The 17,739-nt window shown below is 39.7% G+C and overlaps 2 protein-coding genes across 6 annotated transcripts in view; one reads left to right on the top strand and one right to left on the bottom strand.

Annotated features, from left to right (window-relative positions):
- Nucleotides 1-17,739, bottom strand: part of Sano (CABIT domain-containing protein serrano) — a 128,623-nt gene that overhangs the window by 56,311 nt on the left and 54,573 nt on the right. For 2 of the 5 annotated variants that reach the window (XM_077422347.1, XM_077422345.1), the window contains exon 3: nucleotides 7,030-7,059. The exons of 2 other annotated variants lie outside the window; for them this stretch is intronic. The gene's annotated coding sequence lies outside the window, so the exon portion shown is untranslated. Of the gene's footprint in view, nucleotides 1-7,003; nucleotides 7,060-17,739 lie in introns of all 5 variants that reach the window. One more of the 5 variants, XM_077422346.1, reaches the window with a different exon arrangement.
- Nucleotides 12,579-17,739, top strand: part of LOC143906334 (cytochrome c oxidase assembly factor 5) — a 91,279-nt gene continuing 86,118 nt past the window's right edge. Inside the window, exon 1 of the mRNA XM_077422383.1 lies at nucleotides 12,579-12,591. The gene's annotated coding sequence lies outside the window, so the exon portion shown is untranslated. The remainder of the gene's footprint in view (nucleotides 12,592-17,739) is intronic.

Below are 17,739 nucleotides of genomic sequence, written 5' to 3'. Positions count from 1 at the left end.
GCGAGAAACAGAAGGAGAAAGAAAAGATTCACTGTAAAATCGTATAAAAAAATTAAAGAATTTAATATCTCGTACAATAATCATCCATGAGAGAAATCGTAAATTATTTAAGAAAGTTATAAAATTTAAAGTGCAATTATTTAATAAAAAAATTTAGTATCTGCATAAATATTACAGAGATTGTAAACCAGATTAATACATTTGTTACGTATGAGTTATTCCTTTTAAATTTGCAAAAACACATTAAAAAGCATATTGAGAATTTGTAAAATTATATTAAGAGAAGTACATTATCTCTCGAATAGTCATATAGTCATGAATGCCGGGATATGGAAGCGAACCAGGAGGATGCAGAGCGAAGCGGATTATCCTGAACGAACACCGTATGAATAATAAAAAGGGCGTAAGGATTTCGAACAAGCAAAATACGTTCGAAAGTAGAACCCTCGCGAAATGTATTTAATAGAAAAGAATAGCAATCTCGGATTTTCTGCTGCAAGAGGTTAGCCTTGGGATGGACTTTAGAATGTGCAATGCCGTTGATTCCGAGAGAGAGAGAGAGAGAGAGAGAGAGAGAGAGAGAGAGAGAGAGAGAGGTTGAAATTCAATATAGTCGCGAGCAATGAGTTTCTACATATGAGAATATGAGTACAGATAAAATGTACGCAAGCAAGCGCCTTGTGGCAGTAGCTTGACACATACTGCAGACCTCTTGTAATCCAATATCGAATTGAATATTTCTATTGAGCGGTGCACGAAAAATCCTGGGGATAAACAGTCTCGGTATAAACATATGTAACAGCTAGCCTTATCTTTTATCCTTTACATTTCCCGCAATATTGTTTATACTTTTAGCAATTGTAGCCATTTGCTTATGAATGCAACGGGATTTATTCCGATTGCGAGTGATACTATGTACCTAACTATCCTACTTTGCATACGGATTAATCCCGAGACTCTTATATGAGAACCGAAATATCATCGTGAAACCTCCTCGTGTCTTCTCTCACGAATGCTGCACCGAGCATGGAGTACGTGGTAGCACGAAGCCGTGAACGCGAACGCGAAGTAAAGTGCAGCAACGAAGTAGCAATGATAGAGTGCCGGTGTACTGGTATCGGCGTGGGTACAACGTATAAGTACAAGTACTAGTAACGCCGCGGAGCCTGATGCAGTCGCGGATCGTTTCGAAGCACTGCCGTTGCGTGCGATGCATCCTGGTTATTGCGAAAGGGTCAGGGATCGTGTCGAGAGGCCAAGAAAGACGGTACTCCGGGGCCGATCTCTTGATGGGATCCACGATGCAGATCGGCTAATGCAACGCGAAAATGCGAAACTAGTAATAGACGTTGGTTCTCCTATTCGTTTCGGTCTTTTTTTCCCTTTCGCTTTTTCTTCCTACTCGAATCGATAGCGCGAGGATGGCATAAGAAAATAAATGGAAATAAGGAATTAACGTTATGTTTATACGAGAGAACGTTTCTCTGTGAATCTACAAACACGTTTTGGAGGAAGGCAGAATATAATAACTGTATAACGCCGGAAGATTAAAAACATTTCTTCGCGATACGCAAATTTTTTCGCCACGCCTATGGGAAGACCCAAAGTGCCCGTGCACTAAACCACCGGAGCTACTCGTTGGGCCTCAGCAGGACCATCTCGTGTCCACGTACGAAAAAAAAGAAACGCGACGAGAGAAGAGGAGGGTTCTGGGCGTTGGCCCTAAATCTAACAAAATACTCGTCCGTCTCGTAGGACGAGGAGCATAATACGTCTCGTGCGTGAGCTGCGAATCTTTTTTCGTTCCTCCCATATCCTGCTTTCGTTAGTATTATCTTTCATTCGCATAGTACAAGGACGGTCTGCTGTTTGAAATATAGTCATCACATGTATCGTTTATAATATCATTCACATTGAAAAAACGATAGAAATCATAAAGATATAATCTTTCACTTAAAGTGTAATTTATATATAATATGTTCGCGCGGAATATATTGCTTGAACATATTTTTTACTTCATTTCATTGCAATCATCCTATATCACTTAAAACCAAAATTTTTTAATAATTCTGTCATTTGTAATAACAGAATATTAAATAAAAATAATTTAAAAAAAATAGTAAGAAAAAAATAAAATATAAAGCTAATATTTAATTTAAAATTCATAATTATTGTTATAAAAAAGAAGCATTAATCAGATACTTTAATCTATAAAACTATTTGAAATGAACATATTGTTACAATAGATTTCTGCAAATATACTATTAAACGCGACTGCATAAGAGGTCCAATTATCCAGTCCATGAAAAACCATCCAAAATAATATTTAAATACATTCCGATTATTTTGTATACGCTCGCTCCTCGATTTATGCAAATTCGTGGACTTTTGTTGATCGACGTTAACCACTCTGCCGGGAAAGATTCCTCGAATCATCGGATGCAGACGGAACGCAATGTAGCGTTTATCCCGGCACGGCCGCGGTGCAAAGGAGGGAGAATCGCGATTCATCTTTGGCGACTTTTTTCCGTCGGTGCAGCAACCCCGAAGTTCGAGGTCCCTTTGCTGCTCGTTTTCACCACGACGAAACTGTTCTTTTAAGGATCCTCGACGACGACAACAACGACGACGACGACGACGGAAAGAGGCTCGAAGAAAACAAACCGACGAGACCAGCCTGGAGTGAAATTTTGCTCGAATAAGTACACCTGACAGAACCCTTTCCGAGGAAAGGAACACCGCGCGCGCACGCCTTATCCTTTAACAACGAGAGACAACGGGGCTTCTTAACATGACACCTTGACGTTACGAGAATAATTATCTTGATTAAGAAATACCGGACTCGTAACATAGTAATAAGAGTAAAAAGCCGCGACCGTACGGTCGAGAAGGGCCCTCTTCTTGCGTCAGCTAGCCGTTTGTGCAAACGAAGATCGACTCATTATAAAGCCCGTGCGCGCTGTGGACTAACGTAACCACGTTGCTCGGGCCGCTAAGCCGGTCGTACATACAACCGCGCGCGGGATCGGGCAACGAGCAAACACGTTCTTACAATGTAAAATGCAAACGTATCAACGAATGCGTATGTGCGTGCACGCTCGCGTGAATTCAGCCTCGCCGTCGTCGGTGCGGTGCATCAAAGAAGGATTTGCGTACGGCGTAAGCCGGAGGTACAGGCTGACCTGTTATCGCCGATGTAATTGTAAAGGGAATAATTCCACACCGGGGCGAGGCAGTAAGACGGGAAGCTCGCGAAATTCGAATACGAGCCTTCAGGCATCGATCGAAGATATCGACTTGCGCACTCGGACGCGCGAAAAGCATAATGATTAGAGTCCCCAGTAATGTTTTATTAAACGCGATGATTAATGAACCGGCTTTCTCTCCAAGACCACAGCTCTTCGTTTAACGTCTAAATTAAATCGTTCTAGAAAGGAGATTTAAAGATATTTATAGAAATATAATATAGAATCACAATTATATAAAAATAATTTCTTATTAAGAAAAGTAACGTGTCACCAAATTATTTAGACTTTAACTTGAAGAAGGAAGAAAAAATTGCGTGGCGTTACAACGTAGCGTCTTCTTCGCGTCGGATAATCATCAGAAGGGCGGCTGATAATCATTATAATCAAAACGCACGCCGACCTCTCGCAATCGATGAAGTCATCAATTCGCGAAAGTATTCAAAGTGTTATATTCCCGCGCATCAGTCTAACGAGGAAGGCTCGTTTCGCCGCTTGCGTGCCACGTGAAAATTCAACCGTGGCCTCAGAGAGTCCGCCTGTCAGAGTCATCCCACACTACGGGAGAAAGAAAAAAAGACGAGCCACGTATGGCTCATACGCGGAAATCGCGCAAGGTCTCGAAATATACCCGCGCACATCCTGCGCCTTTTTCCGCGCGGTTCGCGGTAGAACCGCAGGAATCCCATGAAGAAATCAGAAACAACGACGGACGGAGACGGAGCGCGATACGAGAACAAGAGAAAGAGAGGAAGAGAGAGAGAGTTAGGAAAAAGACCCGCTCATCAGAAGCAATAATACGAGGGAACCTGAGTAATAGCAAGGGTACAACATTGTACGCTCCTAGCAGCTTGTAATCGGAATGGAAATGCGGATCCTGCATGCGGACGGGGATACTCTCCTTTTAGAAGAGGACCGGAATTCCTAAGGGAGAGAGCGGCCAGCAGCTCGCCTTGACTCGCCGTAACGTCGCGCCGATAATTAATATTATTTCACGACAACGCCGCGTCCGCTCCTCTCAAATCTCCCTCTTCGCCGTGCCTTATAATAATGGCTATACACGCCGCGATATATTTGAGTTATGACGATGGGCGCATCGTACAAATCAAATAAAATATACAAGTGTTACAAGATGAGCTACAAAAAATCTTTGATAGCGAGATTCACGATGTTACACTGAAGAAGTTATCACGATCAGATTTTGCGTGAGCTAGTATATTAAATTTATGTCAATAATAACTTTGAAATTTTTAATGTGTGTGACATATTTGAGAATTTACGAAAATTGCTAGAAGACACGCATGTACATTACCACGTGTAACTTATAGACACATATAATTGAATTAAGTTAAATGTATTATACAAATATTATATATAAGTGAATAAAACAATATTTAAAAGTAAAATACATATGTATTTATCTACTTTATAATTGTCTAATATTCATAAATCATTATCGTCATCTTACGATAATGGTAATCTGATGGAAATATGGTTTTATCCAAATACATGTTATACTAGGCTAATGCACCTCATTCAAAAATATTTTTTTTCTTCCTTTTATTACTCTTTTATTTTATAATCTGAAGAAATTAATTTGAATGTAAAAAGTGTAAAAACTTAGATCTCATAAGAAATCTCGATATAAGACCAGTTAATGCCGTACGATTGATTTGATTTTATTAATATTTGTATTCAGCAATGCTGCGACACCGGTATTACTTCTCATAATGAGTTCAATGCCTCATTATTTTTAATCTGCACAACACGTCATCGTGCTGATGTCAATATCGAATGATTTTATTAACGATATGCAAATAAGAACGAGTGCTTGCCGACACTGTATTCAATAAGATTAATATATTAAAATTAATGTACGATTAATCAATATAAAACGGAAAAATTAAAAATGTTGCATTTGACAAAAACATTTTTTTTTCTTAGACATCACGCATTTTTTTCTTTTTAAAGAAAAAGTATGTAATGCGGCTATGTCGTTGAATACTATGACACATGCGTCTGAGTATTTATAATTTCCGAGCTTTGCATACACTTTACTAAATTATCCTTTCATGGTTAGCATAATGTAGCGATTTTTATTTGTCATGTTAACTGAATGTTTGAATAAGTGTCACTATTATACGACATAAAAAATTAGGCTTTGGTAATTAACATTGCTATTTTTAGAGTCTATTTAAATTCATTTTTATTTTTAAAATAATAATAACTTTATAAATATTATTCCTAACATTTTTATTTCTTACCATTTTGCTCATTTCTGTTTTATCCTTATGTACGTATGAAATACGAAATATTTATGTAAAATATACATATTTTAAAACATAAGGTTGCATTGCTAAATGCTGTACGTGATTTTTCTGCTTCAATAAACATAATTTGGGATTAACAGAATCGCGTTAAATGTCTTGTGTAACGAGAAGCGATAGGAGGGCGTGTTGCGTTTATGTCTCGGATGATCTCTGTTCCGGGCACGCCAACGTCGCGCGCCGCGCGATTGCGCTCGTTTATAATCAAAATGGAAATGCAGACCGGCGGGTAAACGAGAAGGCGAGGTTTGAAATCAATGAAATCATTCAGCGGCAAAAAAGCTTCGTGCAAATTGAGGCGACGATTTCTCCTAGCTGGATTATTAAATTCATTTGTTTTTCTATTTATCGCCAGTAACACGGGCGCAAAGCGACGAGGGATTACGGGGAACGTAACGAGATACAACGATGCCGCGACGCTTTAGCTTTGTGCAAGCTTATAATCAGAATGCAAATACAGAGCCCGGAGATGTATCGACTTCCGCCTGACAATTAAAACCGTTAAAGGCGCGCCTAATTGGTGTGATCTCTCAATTACGCCAGGCCCTTTGAACGCGACCGACTTTCCATTCCACATTTTGCGGTACCACGAGCTTTCTATGTTTACTTTGAGAGTAATATGTAATTTTCAATAGCATAATTTCAAAAACATACAATTTTAACTTTTTCGATTTCGATTCTCTTTTTATAACTGCTACGCGTTATAAAATTTCGCTACGCGAAATATATGCAAACTGGAAGTACTGGCCGATAAATGATGTGTAAATTTGAAGTAATCTAGATTCGTTTTAGTTTCTCATTCTAAATCTTTCTCCTTTGTGATTTTTCTCTCTCACCGTACCTTATTCGTCATACGAGATTGCGTGACCACTAAAAGAGCGTAGCACCTATATACGTCGTGATTAGCATCCTACTTGTAATTTCTACATGATATCTCTTGCGCAGATGTACTTCAATTTGCCAAGTCCCCCCATTTGTCCCAATTACCATCGAAATCCGTAATCGTCGTATGCCTGCGTTGCGGCAGGAAAAATCACCGGAAGCCGCGCATTATGCATGGAACGCGTACACTATTTTTCCCTTCCGTCACGTGCGACGACCGACTCAATCAATCAATCGTTCCAGAACGTGGGCAACTGCATTCATTTCCACGGAAACACGCCTTTCCAAAGTGCGGCTTTACTTCCACGGCAGGCCACAATTTAAGCGTTTTCGTCTCGTTTTGCCGCGTAATTTAGAATCTAATTAAGAATCACCTCGGCCGGCTGAGTTGCGTGTGCGCGAGCGCACACGCACAATTTTATGCATGCCCGGGTGTAAGCGAGCGGAGCCGAACGAGAGAAGCATAAATCTCATGTGAAACAAGCATTAACTGCAAAACCGCTCTTCGCGAGTTTGTAATTATAATATGCGCGAACGAGAGGTACTTACTCACGCTCGATACACGTTCTACTCACTTGTTGACTTTGGGCACCGGTGGCTCGGTTCTGCAACAGAAAGAAAAAAAAATGCACGCGTGACGATAATCCCGATGCGACAGATTCGCGCGCGGCTGTCGATTAACCGATCATCTCTCTCTTCGCGATTTGCACCTCGTGTTCTACACGACAGCATTATCGAGAAGCAAAACGCGAGGCTAAAAATATGTAACAACGAACTGCGGCAAATTATGATAATAAAACACTCGATTCGCGTTAATACATGGGGCAAGTGCAATTTCAGGCATAACGAATCTGTCAGTATGTCCTGTAATTAACGATTTCTTGAAAAATTAAGCAGATAAAATTTGTATAATAAAAACAATTTTTTTATTTAATAGCGACTTTGCATCAGCGACGCAATATTATACGCTTGCAACATCCGCTCGCAACGTGGACGATAGTTTGGTAATCTTGGTAATAACCGTAAATTCCGCCGAATCTGGGCTTTAATTGTTTATTCGCGTTTCTAACCGTGCACAAATAGTCGTAAATAACTCAGAATCCGACAGCTGCTCTAAGGATTAATCTTAAACGTAAATCGTCTGTAAAGGAAGAAAATCAAATCAGACATGTGGCTCACGCAATCCAACCGGCACGATTGCATTTCGCATTCGTCGCGTGTACTTTTTTCTCCAGGAAAAACGCCGTGCGATCGAAGGGAGAAGGAAAAGCGTCGCGTCGCGTCGCGCAAGCAGATGTACGCTGTACGCGCCGCGTCGCGAAAACGAAGACGGGGCAGCCTTCAATTATCCTCGCTGCTTAGACGACTCCCTTTGAATTCTGCATAACTAATTTGAATAATTTCCTAGTTTACAGAACGAGCACGGCCAGATCTGGCGTCGTATCTAGCACGTAAACGCACTGCTGTCCCATCAGTCTGGCCGCCGCGCGCCGCATCGGCGCGGCGCGGCGACTCGCGCGACGCGTATATACGAGTCTTTTACACGGTATTTCGTCACGTTAACTCGAATTAAAATTCCTCGCACGACGGATAACACGACGGAGAAAACATTGTTTTCGTCACACTTGATCTCTCTTTTCCTCTGCCCTCCCTCTTTATTTCTTTCTCTCTCCTCTCTTCCTCTCCCTCTTTCGCGCGACTTGAAGATTTATGAGCGTAATGACATCGTACATCAGTCGGAAGCAAGGCCTCTGAGCGAAACTTGATTAACCCATTACGTTGCGTTATATGGAGCAGCTACTTTATAATCGCGCAAGATGAAGAGAGTCGATAAGTCGAATATCATGAGAATATCATGACGGTCAGTCTCGCCGTTGCGTTAAACTCCTGGAAACGTATTGCCCGTGGCATATTACCGTAATATCCTCCGTAGTCTGCAACATTGATGTACAGAATATCCCAGAACAGATGTATTATTTGACTTTAATGTATAGGTTTAATGTAACCCTTTTCTTAAAAAACTTAAACTTTAAGATACAGCTTCGAAGTGATGAAAGCGGAAATAAAAAGATTTTGTTAATTAAATACAGCAACTAGCAACTAAAGATAAATGCAGAATCTCTTTTTGCGTCTAATATCTAATTGTAAGTAAACTTTACCGTAGCAGAATTTAAATCTAAAATTTAGTAATTTATTTTCAATTGTCGTAGATTAAGAGTCGCATAAAGACGTGAAATTAAACTTCTTTTTAAAGAAAACACCAATTTCACATCAAGAAATATAATTCAGATAGATATTTTAGAACCATAGATTATCAAAATAGCTTTTCTTCTATAAATTTCGTTAAAAACATAATCTCAGATCTCTCCGGAGGATGCACCAGACTGCGACAATGAATCTTTTCGAGTGAAATAATTCTGGCGATTGTGCGCGGCTGCGAAATAATTCATTTGGCGTTTCCGCAACGGGCGGATCGTGTGTGTTGCGGTGTGCACTGCGGCTGATATCTCGTCTCTCGTGGGTACTGTGCGCGAACCCTGACCGTACGTGGCAGATAACGTATGGGCTTTCGTGGATTTTCCTGTTTCTGCCGGCGGAGATAAGGAAGGAAACAGGAAACGACGGCGCCGAGGACGTTGCACGTGAGGTACATGCCCGATGAAAGCGAGCCGTTTTATCGCGGCGCGAAGGGAAATGAGTCGTTAAAGCAGCGATCATTTTTCAAGTCTCGTCCTGCATCGCCACTCGGCCGTTTGACGTTGGCGTCTGGTCGGATGTGACAATCGCCGAAGACAAGATTATACCCGTATTATTGTATTACCAGCATATTTTAATTTTACCAAACATCGATACGATTAGATATATCTTTGCGCTTTTCAAATGCCAAGTTCTCATATTCTTAAGAAATATATGTTTTATTCTTTTCTCTAGCAAAATTATACGTCTCAGTGCCTGAGTGAGAATGATAAGATACCTTTGCCATCTGTTTCCGTTTGGAGTATTATACCCAGCGGGGCAAACTCGTCGCTAGCACGCCGCGGGAACAGCGTTTCGCGATGCGTATTCCGGTGCGTGTACGCACCGGAGGAACGAGCGCACGGTGCGTATAGCCACATCCGTACGCGGGCGTACATCGGGCACGCGGGAATAGCCGCGGGTAGAAGAAAAAGAGAAAAAGAAAGAGAGAGAGAGAAAGAGAGAGAGAGAGAGAGAGAGAGAGAGAGAGAGAGAGAGAGAGCCAACCGGCGACGCGCTCGGTAAGCTACGACGAAGGTTATCTTACGGCGCGGATCTAAACGTTTTACCGTGTACGTAACTACCACCGCGCTCTCGCATCGGAGTACATTGTCATTTTATGTACAGATAGGCCCGCCTCGCTGCGCGCGCCCAACGAGCAACGACGGGCAGACGCGTACAATTTACGCGTCTAATTGCGCCGCTATCAATTTCGCTCGCCAAGTGAGACATTAAGTCGCGATTCGCTAACGAGGCTATCGTGCACGCTCGTTTCCTCCACGAGCGTTTTTCCTTTCTTTCCCCTCTTATTTCCCTACAAATTGTCCGAGGGAAGCAAGAGGCAAAAATTTCGAAATAAAACGATTTAAATAATACACGCTTCTCGAATAGACATCTCTCCTCTCTTATTTTCCAATTTTAACATACATATATGCGATTTTTATCATTTTAATGACGATTTTTTAAATCAAAACTTGCGTGTTTATAAATCACGTTAGCTATTAATATGATAGCCTGATAAACTTAGCAGGAAAGGTTTTCGACTTAGAACGTTCTCCAGTCTGAAAACTTTTAAATTAAATGGTTACGCAGCTGTTTTGACCCACGCTTTAATTATCGATGATTCGACTACGAGACAAGCGTCATTCAGGCTCGAACACATTCGCGATAGCCCATACAGTCCGCACAACACTTATATTGTTGCCTCGAGGCTAAACCATGTATGTGCCGAGAAGACTCGTGTTTTGGGTTCGCGAAAAGTCCCGTTAAGAGAAGTGACCATGTGAATTCGCGCGTCAAGGTCTCAAACGTTCAGTCACCGGCGCGGCGTTGGTTTCGTGGCCGGCTCGAATTGTCGCGGCCCGGAATCGTCGCCGTTAGCATAACATTACACACATGACGCAACCGGCAGCGGGGGAAAAGACGCGGGGCGGAGTATGGTCGTAAAAGAGTAGACAAACGTACGTACGTATGTTGGAAGATTTAATTACATCGTTGGGAGGAAGAATGATCGCTGGAACTAGCAGTGTCACGCCTTTTAATCCGCGGACACCTCGGTTATTACTTCTCGCGGCTTTTTAAACTTGTCACCGCCAGCCAGCCGCCAGCGGGCGTAAATAATGCGGCTTTCTCCGTTCCGCCGCATTTACCGGCTACCTCTTCAACCCGAACGTCCATTACTGCATTATTTATTAACATCAGTATACGCGATCTTAACTCACGCACCCCGCTCGAGATCGCCCCGTGACGCTCCTCCCTGTCACGCATGACACACCCGACTTCACATTACAAAATTTTCCTTCGGAAGTTAAAACGCAACAAAAGCAGAAAGTTTTATCCTTACGTTGTGGATTCCCCTATGGAAACTTTAACGATGACTGAATATCTGAAATCTTGTACGAAAATTTAACGCTTGTCACTATCTCTCGATATTCCATTATCTTATATTTGATTATATACTTCTCTGGCAAATAGTACTTACCCTAATGGGTTATCAAAAAATCGATAATAGATTAATGCTTATCAATCTCAAAGCACGAAAGTTTCATTTGTACGTTGAGTAACAGTAAAGTGAATGAAGGATAGGGCACATTATCTATGAGCGCTGATTAGATGTTGTAACAGAATGACTGACATACTTGTACGTAACACGTGCCGTCCATTACACGTATCGCTGCAGCACTGTGTTTCGTCGGAGATAAAAGTCTGAAAATAATTAGATAAAGGTGATCGCGCACACGCGCGTGCCACGTTTTCATAATCCTACCAAGAAAGCGTCGATCGAGCGCTATTTTCACCGGGGAATGACAGAGGTGAGTGAGAACCAGCGATGATGGTTAATGAAGTTTAGTGCGGCGAAGTGCTGTTAAATAACGCGTACTTTTGTCGCTCTTTGCGGAAATTCGCGTAAAAGAGCGAACCATTAATTTCCAGAAAGTAGCGCACCGCGACATTAATTCGTATGGCATCCATTTATACGTGTGATTAACACAATTTTAGACACTCTCCTTGATGAATTTCTAGAGAAAGGTAATTGTAAAAAAAGCAAAAAAACAGTTTAAAAAAAAAAAAATTCTTCACCTCTTTATCCGTAAAGCGAAAGTTCAAAGGATTTTAATTCGGCAGTTATTTTGGAAATGAGTAATAAACATGTGTGTAGAGTGTAGTTATATGAAATAAATATTAATTCAATAGATAAGATAGTGCCAATATATTAGAAATGTAAGCTGATAAAAATAAATCACAGAAATACTCGGATAAGTGGCCATTCGATGATTTGTTCCTTGTAACAATTTAACGCTATCATTTCCCTTTCATTTTTCTAGTACTAAACATTTTAACAAATTTAAATTTCATAAAAAGGATATATCTAACATTATAAAAATAAAGCTTTATAATTGTTCTTGAAAATCTTTTTTCTTTTTTTATATCAAGCACAAAATATAAATTTAGCCCTTTTGGTTTGCCTATTGATACAATCGCCACTGCAGGATTTTCTCTATTATGCAAAAGAAGTGAATATATCTCGCGAGACACACAGGCACGGCCGAGAGGAAGGAAGGAGCGAGTCCAGAGCCGAGACAGTCCGTATCCCCCTTTCGTTCTGCTTCACGCACTCCCGCGTGGAGAGCAAGGGCGGCAAGACGGAGCGTGGAAGAGACGACGGAGGAAGGACGCGAGCGCAGGATGAGGAGAGATTCACCGGAGAGCACCCGACCTCCACCTTGGTCGCCACGCATCGTGGAATTCGCATTCGGGAAAGAAGTTCTTCTACCACACCTCGCCTCGCCGCGCTCGCTTCAGCGCTCGCTGCTGTTTTGCATTTTACACTGGCGTTGAGATTTGGTCGTTAGATTCGCCGATGCACCACCGTTCCGGCCCTCCTCTCACCGGACGCACGGCACGGCATCGTCCTCCTCCTTCAGGAACGGAGCGTTACGAGCCACGTTCCTCGCGGATAGCTTTGAAATTAGTTAACATTTCTTTCGTCAAATTTTGTGTTTTGTTCACGGCATCGTAAAAACATCAATATTATTTTTATATTAGTTTTAAGATCTAATTGTATATTTATCTATAGCTATTAGCTATTTGATTTATCTCAAATATTTATGTAAAAATGCGTATATAATTATAACTTTTCCGAACTATTTTTAAAAAAATAATTTGTATTTTTTTCTACTCTTCAGATAAATATATTTTATTAAAATCGTAGTTTATTTTTCAAAGTTTTTTATCCTGCTTAACTTATTTAGTTCTGCATATATGTATTAAGCAAAGCACTGTAAAATTAAAATATTACAATGTTATGATGAAATTAATTTTTTGTATGAAAACTATCTTTAGCCTCTTTCTGTTTCTCCCCCCCCCTCCGACTTTTTCCTATTATCTTCAGGAAAGGATGCAATAGCCTGACCTCCCGTTGCGCTTTATACTTGCAATGCGTAGGACTTTTACTACACGCACGATGCATTCGTAAGTCTCGCACAAAAAAACGCATCGACCCTGAAAGTGCGTCAAACTCGATGCACCGCGGGGTACGTATATGCCACGCGTGGAAAAACTCACAAACCGAGTTTCCGTCGATACGAATACTAGAACGAAGAGAATTGTCGAGCAAGAAAATTCTTCTGTCTTCTTTTCCTTATACGTCTTCCCAATTAAATAAGATTAATAGATTATTATCTTACAAACCTTTCTGAGAATTAGAATTTAATTTACAGTTAAATAAGTATCTTTTAATCACAAGCTATATCAATTCCAGTTAACAAAATCTGAATTCTAATTAATGACATGCTACTCGAAATCAGTTAGGTAATATAAATCATAAATAGATTAAATCGAAGATTAGAAAGATGCAAAGAATACAAAAAATACTATTGCGGGTGTTCGATAATTGTTATTCTGCAAGACAAGATGTAATGACCGAGACGCGAGATAATATACTGCACAAGCGCGCAATCATTTTTCTTGTTACGTACCTCTCGCGCGTATTCCATGGCAAAACTGTGACGCTATGACGCGAGCGATTATCTAATGTCTCGTCTAAAGAAAATCTCCAGGTGGGTAACCCACTAAACTACAAGGGAGACGGGCATGCAATAAAGACAATAGACTCCACGAGAGTCTATACTCTGCGGTGCGACTCGTGCGCGTGCAGGCAATTGCATTGTGGAGAAAGCTAGTCTCACCTACAGGACTATCCTCTTTATTCCTCCTCCTCCTTCTCTTCCACCCTCGCTTCTCTCTCCCGCCGGTTTCTCTGTTGCTCACCTGGACCATCTTACTTCCATTTCGCGCTTACCAACAATGTTGTTGCAATCGGCCAAGCTCGCAAATGTCGCGTCGCGCCGAGATGAGATGGAATTACAAGAGAGAAGAATATTAAGAACGAGTTTCTCTAGAAAGATACGGATGTCATAACGAGAGAGAGAGAGAGAGAGAGAGAGAGAGAGGAGAGAGAAAGAGAGAGAAAAGGAGAGCAAGAGAAGGATATATATATATATATATATATATATATATATATATATATATGCGGAAAAATTTGATTACGACATCCTCTTTCTATTCAAATCATTGGCAAATTCACCGATAAACAGTATATATGTAAGTACTGAGGAGAATAATTCCGCAAATTTACAACTATTTGTCTACTAAAAATTTGTAATTTCTATTAACAAATAATTGTAAATAAACATAATTTCTAAATAGTAATCGCAGATTATTTTTAAGATTCCTATATTTTCATAGAAAGAATTTCTATGTATTGTTTTGCTTAGGTTCCTTGGAATTTAATTCCAAGGATACACAGTAAAAAATAAAATGTTAATCGTAACATTTTTCAAATGTCCCAGAAAGTCCACTCTAAATTTTGAGTTAAAATAACTCATTCATTGTGTTACTTGTTGACAATCTAGAAATGTTAATTTATTGACACTATATTTTACATTTTTATATTTGTTATTTTAACTTTAAGTATAATATAAAAATAACTTGTAAAAAATGTCGATATAACATATTTGAATAAACGATAGTTATTTCAACTTAAGAGAAATGTTGTTTTGAACATTTGATTGTAGTAAATTTGATTATTTTGTATGTTAAAGTTTACGATTATTTGAGAGAAGATTTACTTTAACTTTTGTTTATGTTAACTTTAAGGCGTGTTGATTTTTTGAAATAATTGTGTTAAAAGAACTCAAAATAATATTCAATTTCTAAATGACATACATAAAGTGTTAAGTTATCACGTTGACATTAATATAACACATGAAAATGTTACGAAAATAATAACATAGCTGTTGTATGTTAATTTTACATTGAAATAATAGTCAAATCTTGGTAACACAAGAAAATTTTAACATTTGGACGCACGATTTTTTACTGTGTAACACATAAAAAATAGATTACATGCGCTTCGACAATTATTTCTTAGATTACAGTCTTATCTATAATATAAGACAGAGAAGGAAAGTTCAATTAATGTTCGAGTTCCAAGAGACAACGATAGATCCACTGTAAGTTCATTACTAATCGTAATCCAACTTCGCTTCTTCGTGAGCTCCATAGATTCTCGTTTCCCCCCTCATACCAAGCAAGTCGCGCGAGCACCGCGGATTATGTTTCATGTAAATAATATTGCGCGAGATCAGTCACTCCCGACGCGGGGGATTCCGGATCGAGGATACACCGGCCAATTCAATGCAAACGTCTGCATTAGTTGACCGACTTCTCGTGAACGCGTTACATCAGAATGGATTGAGAACGAAGATCGGGACGCAAGTTGATTATTATTGTAAAAAATTAACATCTTATTTTTAAAATTACAATACAGCTAATAACGTTTTCTTCTTCAAAATGAACCAGAGTTATTGGTACTTCTCAAAAAATAATTTGGTAATTAACGTTTAAAAGAATAGAAACAAAAGTGAAAAAATTCTTGTATATTTTCAGTTCTCGGAGATAAAAATTTTTCCAATTAAAAATAATTTTTTTAAGATGGTTAGATAACATACACAATGGCAAACAACTCTTACATAAAAAATTTTAATTAATTAAGCATTTATTCATTCACTTTTGTTAGAACGCATTCTATGAAAAATAAAAAAAAGAAATACAACATATTCCAAGCATATAAGCTTCTCGTAAGGTTATTCATATTGTGCTGAAATGTTTTATATTTATTATTCATTTATATATAGTTATTTCAAACAAAACTAACACAGTAGAACAGTGCATATTTAAACGTACCGTAAAACGGTGATCATTATGATAAAGTATTACGATCAAAGGAAACTATGCGATACACGCGGATACTGCAAATATACTCAGCAACCTATTTGTGTCGCTGTACTCATAAGTACTAGCTGTCGCGAGGGCCGCGTTATATTCGTCGATAAAGCACCCCGATAAAACCCGCGATAAAACGCCGAGTCGTTACTCGCCCACTCTTACTTCGCACTTGCGCGACCAATTAGCTATCAGCTGGCGGCGAACCTCGTCCGCTTAGAAACAAGAAATCAAAGGCAAGGCTACCGTCCTGCCGCGGTAAACGCGTGAGAGTTCCCGCCGCGTACCGTACCGAATCGCGACGCGTAAATACGAAGAAACACGCCATCGTGAACTTCACCACCAGCACGAGCCTCGCACGGCCACAAAAACAGAAAAAGAGAAAAAGAGAGAAAGAAAGAGATCATCCGGAGCACCACTTCTCACGCGGAAGCACCTTGAATTAGTGATACGAACATGGAAAAAACTTTTCGCTTAATTAGGCGAATGGTGCCGGTCTTAGGAGCGAGCGAAAACCGCTGGTAGATTTGTGCTCGTTGCGATGCCATAAGGGATGCTATAAGCATACAACTTTACACGATATTAAACCCGTACTGGGCGAGAAAAAAATTTCTTGGTTATTAACTTGTATCGCTCGGACAATGCAATTAACAAACTAACAAGGAGACCGTGTCAATATATAGAACTGATTAAGAGCAAGCATCTTTTTTTTCTATATGTAAAATATGTAAAATTTAGAAATGCCACATGCGGTCCAAAATAAAATTGATTTAATCAGCTTCTTACTTCATCATATTTCTCATCACAATTTTTCATAAAATAATATACATCGTGCAAGAGTGAGTTAAAGAAATTTTAATTCAGTTAAAAATTAATGAATAGTCGCCTGTTGTCCAATGGATCGCATATTTAATTCTTTACTTCGTTGGATATAGTGTCAATAACTAATCAAATATTGATATTTCGTCAAAGTAGACGTGGTAAATAACGGTACACTGAACAGTGTCTAACATTCATTAATACAAATTGACTTTTTACTGAATGAGGTTTTATCTGGCTTAACACATAAATCCGGGGTGAGTAAATATTAGATTCTAGATAAGTATATACATAATGTCGAGCGCATTATGGCTACGCTGAAGCAAAGCTGCTATAACAATATGCACAAAACAATGTTACATGAAATCTTGGATATTATTATTACTATTTTAGTTTCTCGACAAGGATCAGGGGAAGCTGGCAAGAATAACTTGTACCAGATGACTTTTAATGTCAATTACGCGAAGATTCGGTGAAAATATACGTGTAGTTACACACGAGAATTACATATTGCAACGAAATTTCCATAGTTAATATTGAAAATGGTTGACTGTTGTCATTTATTACGTTTCTTTGCTCTCCATGCTTAACAGGATGCATCGAAAGTGGAGAATACGAGTGTACGCGTGGGTGTATTTACGAGGAAGCCCGAGGCGATCTCGCGGGGCTGTTAAAAAATAAGCCTCGCAAACTCGTCACCGCTTGCGGATCATTAGCGCGATTTGCACGCGGCCTGGACAATTTTAATCACGACGGGATTCGTTATCGCCGGTAGAAACGGATGTTAATCCAACAATTTATTGCATAATCCGAGGCAAAATGTAATCTATGTGTCTCTCTCTCTCTCTCTCTCTCTCTCTCTCTCTCTCTCTCTCTCTCTCTCTCTCTCTCTCTCTCTCTCTCTTCATCCCTTTCCTCGCAATTTTCATGTCTCCTTTTCTATC

This window comes from Temnothorax americanus, unplaced genomic scaffold (assembly GCF_048541705.1).
Source record: "Temnothorax americanus isolate GAGA-0224 unplaced genomic scaffold, ASM4854170v1 Scaffold7, whole genome shotgun sequence".
NCBI lineage: Eukaryota > Metazoa > Arthropoda > Insecta > Hymenoptera > Formicidae > Temnothorax > Temnothorax americanus.
Note: the sequence above shows the minus strand (reverse complement) of the source record. Positions and strands in the feature narration are given on the sequence as shown.